The following is a 10402-nucleotide window of genomic DNA, read 5'->3' as shown; positions in this document are numbered from 1 at the left end:
TATTCAAGAAAGATAGAGATGATTACAACAGGTGGTTTTCAACCACATTGGGTTTTCACCTTATATCTTGTGTTCATGTGTGTGATTGCATGTTCTGTTTACTGCATCTGATTACTAGTTATATGTTTTTGATGCACAGATTAAAGATCAACTAACTAAATTATAATTTTGCAAGGTATACGCTGGTTTCTCTAAACACAGTTGCGTATACACGCAGGTTTCATTAACAGAAGTAGCGTATATAAATCTGTTTATGGAAATGAAATATTGTTAAATTGCTAATACTGATTCACCCCCCCTCTCAGTATTATTTCCAACAATTGGTATCAGAGCAGGTCCTTCAGAAGAAGCTTGATCGCTTGAAGGAAAATCTATCATCATGAGTACCTACAAAAGAGAGGGATCCATTAGACCACCAATCTTCAATGGGAGCAACTTTGTCTATTGGAAGGCAAGAACCAAAACCTATCTTCAATCTCTTGGAATAGATGTTTGGTAAATCATGGAAGGAGGATACACATTTCCATCAGAAATTCCTACAGATACTACAGGTAAAAGGCAATATGAAACAAATGCCAAGGCTGTCAACACATTATTGGGGAGTCTGTCACAATCAGAATTTGTCAAGGTTATGTAGCTCAAAACTGCCAAAGAAATATGGGACAAGATCGTTCTAAGCTATGAAGGACATGATCAGGTAAAATGTGCAAAACTACAATATCTCATAATTCAATATGAAACTCTCAAAATGCACAATGATGAAATTATAGCTAATTACTTCTTACATATAGATGAGATTGTTAATTGCATGAAAAGCTTGGGTGAAGAGATAAAAGAAGTTACTGTAGTTGAAAAGGTTTTGAGACCCCTGTATTCTAAGTTTGAATCAAAAGTTTTTGCCATATAAGAAAAGCAGAATCTTCAAAGTATTACTATGACACAGCTGCACAGAATCCTAACTGCTTTTGAAATGAGAAAAGGGGGTCCATCAAATATGAGAGAAGCCGCATTCAAGGCTTCGGGAAGAGAATATCTCAATGAATTGGGACACATTTTAGAAGGAGAGGAAGAATCAAACTTTGTCAAGAACCTTCAATGTGGTTTTGGAAGATTCAGAGGTAAACTACCTTTCAAATGCTTTGCTTGTGGAAGAGTCGGTCATTATGCAGCGAAATGTCCTCATAAAGATAAGCTAGATAAAGGTAAGGAACCGGAAAAATGGAATAGAAAATAGAGTGTAAGTAAGAAGAGGTACTATACACATGAAGACAACGACGGTTTACCAAATAGTGATGAAGATGAACATGGTAATGATTATAGACTTTCGATGGATTTTGAAGATGATGATTTCTTGGATGCTTTAGATGAAGATGGTATCTATGAAGAAATTTCTAAACTTAAAATATGTTTAGAAGAAAATAGTATGATTATAGATACTCTGACATTCCAACTTGCTGAAAGGGAAAAACACAATAAAAAGTTAGAGTGTGAAATTGTGGGTCTAAGAAAAAATATTGAGAAAACAAAAGCTCTCAATCTTAGATTTACTAAAGGATCAGAAACTTTAGATGAAATTATCAAAGTGCGGTGTTCTCCTCTAATAAAGACAGGTCTTGGATATACAGAAGAAGCATCTCAAGCACAAAAGCCATCAACCTCCAAAAGCTATCTTGATGTAGCAAGGAGAAGTGAACAGGTTGACAATCATCAACAAAGGCATAAAGCAGATCATCAGGTAAATCGGGTTCAATCTACTTCAAGGATGAACAAAAGCTATAACCAACCATAGGTAAATCAGTCTCAATTTGCTTCAAGAATGAATGTCAATGGAAACTACAATCATCGGGTCAGTAGATTTGATAATCGCGGGAATTTCTTTAATGGCCAATGTTTTTCATGTCATAGCTTTCGACACAAAGCTGCTCAATGTGTTGCTTACAAGACCATCATGACTAGAGAAGCACGAAATCAAAGGAATGTGATTGGATCATGAAAAGGACCTACAATAACTTTTCTACTCTTGAAAATGAAACAAAATTCTCTATCTGTAACAACTTCAGTCATGAGGATTTTGAATACAAGAGTAAATTTCGACAAACATCTCAGAAGGAGCAATCTTCATTAGGTTCCAAAACATGGAGAAAGAAAGAACTGCAAATAGAAAGATGTGGAATAGCCTTATATGCAGAAGGATAATAAAATCAATGGTATATCGACAGTGGATGCTCGAAACACATGATAGGTGATAAAGAAAAACTTCAGTCATATAATGTTGTAGAAAAGGAAAAGAAGGTCTCATTTGGTAATGACACTCCCGCAGTCATAAAAAGTAAAAGCTTTGTTCTCTTAAAAGAAAAGGTTAAAGTTGGGAATGTTATGTATGTAGATGGTCTAAAGCATAATCTATTGAGTGTCAGTGTGATCAAGGAAATGAGGTAGTATTTCGATCAAATGGATATGTTGTGCGTGAGCTTGATATAGGAGAAATAGTGATAAAAGGTGTAAGAACTCCAAACAACCTGTACATACTCAAGGGGGAACAACAACAGTGCTACCTAAGAAAAAATGATGAACACTAGCTATGGCATAGAAGATTGGCGCATCTAAGCTTCCCTCAAATAAGAAAAGCATGCAGATACAAGGCTGTTCGTGATCTTCTAGATATCAACATGCAAATCATGTCAATTTGATAAGCAAACTAGAGCACATTTCCCTGAGAAGGAAGGATCAGCTAGTAAGCCTCTTGAACTTGTTCACACTGATTTATGTAGTCCATCTAGGAAAAAGTCACCTCGTGGAGAAGAATACTTTATATTGTTCATTGAAAACTTTTCCATAATGTGTTGGATAGGACTTCTAAAGCATAAAGACAAAGCTTTCGAAAAGTTCAAAGCCTTCAAAGCCTTGGTTGAAAATGAATCAGATCGCAAAATCAAATGCCTCAGGTCTGATCGAGGAGGGGAATTTACCTCGGATGAATTCTTCAACTTCTGTGGAAAACATCAAATAAGAAGGGAATTCTCTACAGCAAGAACTCCTCAGCAAAATGGAGTGGTAGAAAGGATGAACATATGTTCAACAAATGGCTCGTGCGATGCTAGATGAGTCTAGAACTCCTACAACCTTCTAGGGAGAAGTTGCATTTGTTACCGTCACTATTCTCAACAAAAAAACGTCCAAGTAAATAGCACTCAAACTCCACATGAAATTTTGTATGGTAAGACTCCTACTATAAAATACTTCAAAGTTTTTGGAAGCAAATGTTACATCAAAAGGACTGATGAAAAACTTGGCAAATTTGAACCTAGAGGATATGAAGGCACTCTCCTTGGTTACTCTTCCCAAAGTAAAGGATACAAGTGTTATAATAAAGGACTTGGGAAAATTGTTGAAAGTATTGATGTTGTGGTTGATGAGGCAGGCAAAAATCCAAAACAGGTAAAAACTGAAGATTATGAAGAAGATGAGGACTATCCTTCCACATCAAATCAAACAAATTCTGAAGAAGAAACCAATGAGGCACCGGAAGAATAGATAAGGGTAGAAGAAAAGACTCCATCTAGGTATGTTCAGAAGAATCATCCAGAGACTCAAATTTTAGGGCAAAAAGAGGCAGCAGTGCAGACAAGAAGAACTATTACAGAAGCTTCAAGCTATCTAACATTGCTTTCCTCCATTGAACTGAAAAATGTAAATGAAGCATTCAAAGATGAATGTTGGGTCAAGGCCATGAATGAAGAACTTGAGCAAATTGAAAAGAATAATACTTGGGAATTGGTTCCTAGACCTAATGATAAGAATGTCATAGGAACCAAATGGATATTCAAAAACAAGGTGAATGAAAATGGAGAAGTTGTTAGAAACAAGGCCAGACTTGTTTGTAAAGGGTATGCTCAACAAGAAGGTATAGACTTTGAAGAAACTTTTGCACTTGTTGTTAGACTTGAAGCCATAAGAATGTTCCTTGCTCTTTCTAGTTTTTAGAAGTTCAAAGTATATCAAATGGATGTGAAATATGCCTTTCTTAATGGAGACCTAGAAGAAGAAGTGTATATTGAGCAACCGGATGGATTCATCCTTGGAAATGATCCAAAACTTGTATGCAGACTTAAAAAGGCTCTCTATGGTCTAAAATAATCTCCAAGGGCCTGGTATTATCGTCTTGACAAATACCGTCATCAACAAGGTTTTTCAAAAGGATCAGCTGATAGCAATCTATATATAAAAATTGACAATGATAAATTGCTAATACTTGTTGTGTATGTTGATGATATCATTTTTGGTAGCAATGAAGAAGCCATGAGTCAAAACTTTGCTTTGGTAATGAAAAAAGAATTTGAAATGTCCCTGCTTGGTGAGATCACATATTTTCTTGGTTTACAAGTTCAACAAAATAAAGATGGTATTTTTATATCACAAACCAAGTACCTCAAGTAGATCTTGAAGAAATATGGCATGGAAGATTCTAAACCAGTATGTACCCCTATGGTAACAGGATGCAACCTTAGCGCAAATGATGAATCAGTAGTAGTACATCAACCAACCTACAGATCCATGATTGGTAGTCTGCTTTATCTAACAGGTACCCGACCAGACATCATGCGTGCAGTGGGAATTGTTGGAAAATTCCAAGCAATTCCAAAGGAAGCACACCTTCAGGTAGTCAAAAGGATTTTCAAATATCTTCAAGGAACACAAAACTTTGGTTTATGGTATCCTAGAGATACAGATCTTACACCTCATGCTTATACAGATGCATATTGGGTAGGAAGCGTGGATGACAAAAAAAGCACTAGTGGTGGTGCATTCTATATGGGCTCCCAATTAGTGTCTTGGTTCAACAAGAATCAAAGTTCAATTGCATTATCTACAGCTGAAGCATAATATGTGGCTGCTACATCTTGTTGCACATAACTCCTTTGGATGATGCAAACATTGCAAGACATTTAGATCACATGTACTCCACCCATCTCCATTCTATGTGATAATACAAGTGCAATCAGTATTTCAAAGAATCCAGTCATGCATTCCAAGACCAAGAACATACCTATCGAATATCATTTTCTCTCAGAACAAGTGCTTGAACAAAAGGCCAAATTGGAGTATGTTCCCTCCAAGGAACAGGTTGTCGATATACTCACCAAATCACTACCCAGAGAGACATTTGAATACCTCAGACAGAAGCTGGGAGTAGTTGATGCATCATCTTGTTGTTGACACTTATCTGTTTCAGAGAACAATGGTTGTATGCGAGTTTCATGAAGCGTATCCGCATACATATGCCGGCTTTTGTGGATACAACTACGTATATGTTGGTTTCAAGAATATTAGTGGGCCAGACTCAGGATGAAAAGAGTCTGGTATGGGTCTGACAGTGATCATCTGGCACAGGTTCAAGGGGAGCATATACTTCTAATAATGCATTGTTAGCATTATCTTAGAAGATCTTGGTACAATCTCATAGTTGTTTTTTATTCAGGTGGAACAGGTGTAGAGCGAGATCATGGTTGTTGTTGGTGTGTGACGGATGATGTTGATGATAGTTGCTGATAACTATCTTGTTTTAGATATTTTGTCTCTATGTCATGTATATCTTTTATTATCAAGGTTATGTAACGACCCATTTTGTTTCCCCACTATGCCTGGGATGGATGATGTAATGTTCTTGTTTGATCATGTATAAACTTTTGGTATATACCCACTTGGTTGGGATATGGATGTATGTATGAGTCTTTGGTGATAGGAAGGTCATTTATGATGTATAGAGTCATGTTCTTCTTGTAGAACATCTTTTTGCAGACTTTGCTTACAGTCAAGGGGAGCATGAAAAACACACTTCAGCATATCAGAGAATTCAACATGTACTCAAGCGGAGCATAATCCTTTGCCCTTGATGACAAAGGGGGAGAATGACTTGGGGTTGCCATCAAGTCCAAAGGGGGAGATTGTTGGCATTATGACACAGGTTTGACGCTATGACACAGGTGTTGTCTTTGATGGCAACTCACTCAGATGACAGATCACAGTTCAGGATCACAAAATGAAGGAAAAAGAGGTATACGCAGGTTCCCCTTGACCAAACTGCGTATACACGCGGGTTCACAGACCACAAGGCGCGTATGCGTATACACGCACTTTATCAAAGGAAAAGTGTGTACATGGTGGAAAACTTTGTTTTGGTCCATGGTATTTGGTCCTTGGTATTTTGACCCATGGTATTGGTCCAAGGTATCTTGTTTGAAGTGTTGACCCCAGGTATTTGGTCCAAGGTATTGATTCTAAGTGGTTTTGGACCATAGTATTGAGTAAGGCCTAAGAATATAAAAAGAGGAGGAGATCTTTAAGGAAGGGCACTCAAGCATTGAATATCTAATGAAGAGCAATATCTAGAATACTGGTCATTAGGTTATGGTGCATAGCTAGATCTGAATCGAGGAACCTGAGTGCTTGAAGAAGGATAAGTTCTATTGATGGGTCAAGATCTTTAGGCTTGAAGAGAAGTATCTTTGTGTGGTTTTGATCTTTTATAATTGGCGCATGTCGTGATCTATAAATCTGATGATCTGGGTATAACTAATGTCTAAATAGTTGTAAAGGTTAAATCATCTTTTACATATCTTTACGCAAGTTCAGTATAGCAAAGGTGTGTATACACGCTGGTTTGAAATTTAAAAATAGCGTGTATGTAGGTATGCCTTTAGATAACAGCATATGAATGTAGGTTCGACACATTGAAGTAGCGTACGTCTCATAAAATACATTTTAGCTACTTCTATTTGTTGTTGCAATGTTCTGGGTTCTAGTTACTGTTATTGTATTCTAGTTACAACATTCAGAAAAGTAATTGTTTGATTTAGTTTTGGTTGGTACAAAGGAGATTGGTTGATGTAGATATATTTGACGTTTGATTGATGTTATTGATGGATCCAGTCTGAAAATTTATGAAACGTGGTCCTTGGAAGAAAAGAGAAGGTTGTAGCCTTCTGTATGTCAGCACCTACATACTAGTATACACATCAGCTAGTACAAGAGCTAGGGGCTTGTAGCTCCCTTCCAGGAAAAGCTGGAGAATGAGAGAAGGTTGTAGCCTTCTGCAGGTAGAAGCCTATGTACTGGTATAAGGCTGCACCCATACAAAATTCGTAAAAGAACTTTCTTATTCAAGAAATATAGAGACGATTGCAACAGGTGGTTTTCACCCACATTGGTGTTCATGTGTGTGATTGCCTATTTTGTTTACTACATCTGATTACTAGTTATATGGTTCTGATACACATATTAAAGATCAACTAAATAAATTATAAGTTTTCAAGGTATTCGTTGGTTTCTATAAACACAGTTGCGTATACACGCAGGTTTCATTAACAGAAGTAGCGATGTAAATCTATTTATGGAAATGAAATATTTTTAAATTGCTAATACCGATTCACCCCCCCTCTCAGTATTCTTTCCAACAGAGAATGGTGTGATAACATATGCCCTATCATGTGTTTTTTTATGAGCAAGAGTGTATAAGTAGAATACCTCATTATTGATAGGAAGGAACTAAGAGAGAGATAGAGAGACAGGTGAGCCTAATCTTGAAGAAATAAATGGTGCCACTTACAACTAAATTTGATATGAGTAGGTTCATATAAATGTGAGATGAACTTGAATCGATAAAAGAGTCAACACTGCTTGGTCAACATTGGTAGTTTTAGGCCCATGGTCTTGTGCCTATGGATTTCACGCAATGAAGCCTTTGAAAGGATTGGAAAGAATTCATTGTATTGGGCCAGGGAGGTGAGCAATGAAGGCTCACTTGGCCAGCTTTTGGCCAAGGGACTAATGGAATTTCATTAGTTGTTTTTTCCATAGATTGGGGTTTTCTAGGATAAACATTGTGTGTATTATGTTGATATGTTTCTAATTTATGTTTTTTCTCTTAGTGAATTTTATTTATCTCTGGTTAATTTTAACAAGGTATTAGAGCCAAGTGTTGGCTTTAGGGGAAACTCATCATTTTCGAGGGTTTATTTGGCTTGGTGGATGTGAAGTATTAAGAAATAGTGTTGGTTAGTGGTTGCACTTAGAACCATGAAGACTAGTGGTGACTTTTAAATAGACCAAGGTTTTGGTGATGGTGAGAATATAGAATAGGAGAAAAAGGTAGATGTGATAGTGGGTGTGAAAAGCTTCAGAGGTAGAGGTGTTGATACTCATCAGAGGAGAGAAAGGCTCTCACAAGAAGTAGGCCCTCTTGGAAACTAAGCTTAATAAAGTGTCAACCATTGAATTCCATCAAGAAAAAGGAGAAAAATGGCATGTGAGTGTGTTGATTAACAACATCCTCTCTATCACAATTGTAGAAGTAATGTTAGGAATAATGTAAGCAACTAAAAAATATCCATTCATACTCAATTATTGTTTTGTTCAATAAATGGTTGATAAACATGGGAAATTGACTTCACATAAATGATTTGTTATGAGTTATGGGTGATTCCATTCACATGTGAGTTTTTAACTCACCATTTAAAAATATTTTAAAAATTTTAGTTGTATGGAGTTTCCTCAATAATGGTCCTTCCACATGACAATAGATATGGAATTTCTAAAGCATAATTCAATGAGGTTTATATGTTTGGTTTAGAATTAATATGTCTATTTTTCTAAAGATTAAATGAACGCACTCTATCCAAGATGGTAATCCTTAGTCAAGGGAGAATTCACATATCTAGGAGTGAGTAACCTGCTATGAGCTATGGGATTCAATTTATATAAAGAAGGCACATGGAGAACTGGAGATTAGTTAAATCATGGATGGTATCAAAGATGTGAAGTACAAATTCTAGTGGTTTGAGTAGTTGACTTAGATAACATTATTTGGACAAGAGACCCTAATATACTAAAATATTTTTTGATACAAATATGTAAGCACAAAGGGAAGTGTTTATGGGTTCATGGTTTTAACGTGGTGTCTAAGGTTTTTTTAAAATATAAGACTACGTTATGAAGTTGATGCAATTTTCTATGATTGCAAAGGTGGATTGGAGTTTACCACAATAAACTTTGTGTGTATTTTATTGCCATGTTCCTAGTTTTTCTTTTCTCTCAATAAGTTTGATATCTCTCTGGTTAATTTTAACATGGTACTAGAGCCAAGTGTTGGATTTAGCGGGACACCATTATTTCTGAGGGTTTATTTGGCTTGTTGGGTATGAGAGATCAAGAATTACTATTTTTTAATGGTTGCACTTGGACTCGTAAGGACCAACAATGCCTTTGGAAATGGCCCAGGGTGTTGGTGATGGTGATAAAAGACAAGAGGAGTATCAAGTAGATGTAATAGTGGGTGTGGCAAGCTTTATAGGTAGAGGTGTTGATACTTATCAGAGGAGGAAAAAAAGTCTCACAAGAAATAAGGCCTCTCGGCTGATGACTACAATAAGATGTTGATCATTGAATTCCATGAAGAAAAAGGAGAAAAATGGAATGCAAGTGGGTTGTTGAACAGCATCCTCTCTATCATATCAATAGCAGGAACTCTAGGACTATTGGAGGCAACTAAAAAATATTCATTGGTACTCATTTATTTTTTTGTTCAAGAACTAGTTGATAAACATGGGAAATTGGCTTCACATAAATGAGTTGTTCTGAGTTATCGAAAAATCCATTCGCGTATGATATTTTAATTCACCATTTAAAAATATTTTAAAATTTCGATGGTATGGATGTTCCTCAATAATGGTCCTTCCAAATGACAATAGACATGGAAATTTTGAGTTATGCTTTGGTGAGATTTGGATGTTCAGTTTAAAATTAATATATGTAGTTTGTTGAAGGTTATATATTCAGTTTAGAATTAGTATATCTAGTGTGCCCGAATGAAAACCACATTCACATATATGGGTGCAAGTAGCATGGTATGAGCCATGGGAGGCAATTTATATAAAGAAGAATCATCTACCATACAAGCCCAAACCTTGTGTCGCCAAGTAAAAGCATATGGAGAACTGTAGATCAGTTAAATCATGGATGGCGTCAAATATGTGCAGTCTCAAGCATAGTGGTTTAAGTAGTTGACTCAGAAAAAATTATTGGGACAAGACACCTTTATCTACTAAAATAGTTGTTGATACATATATGTAAGCACAAAGGAAAAGTGTTGATGGTTTCATGGTTTTGAGGTTGTGGCAAATGATTTCATGAAAATATAAGACTAGTTTATGAAGTTGATGTAGTTGTTCATGATTGTAAAGGTAGAACATGGGAGGAGTAACAAAAATGGATAAAATTGAATATGGTTCCAACCCGACAACCAAGGGAGTCCCCAATGGCGACGACGATAAGCTCGACGAGGCATTGTCCATTAAGTCAAAATATAGGAGCTTTCCTATGGCATACATAGGTTAAAATGAATGAT

The sequence above is a fragment of the Pinus tabuliformis genome, chromosome 5_1, assembly GCF_031772625.1.
Source record: "Pinus tabuliformis cultivar Carrire ecotype Pingquan chromosome 5_1, CPIR1, whole genome shotgun sequence".
NCBI lineage: Eukaryota > Viridiplantae > Streptophyta > Pinopsida > Pinales > Pinaceae > Pinus > Pinus tabuliformis.
The sequence above is the reverse complement of the archived record's forward strand: the minus strand, read 5'-3'. Positions refer to the sequence as shown.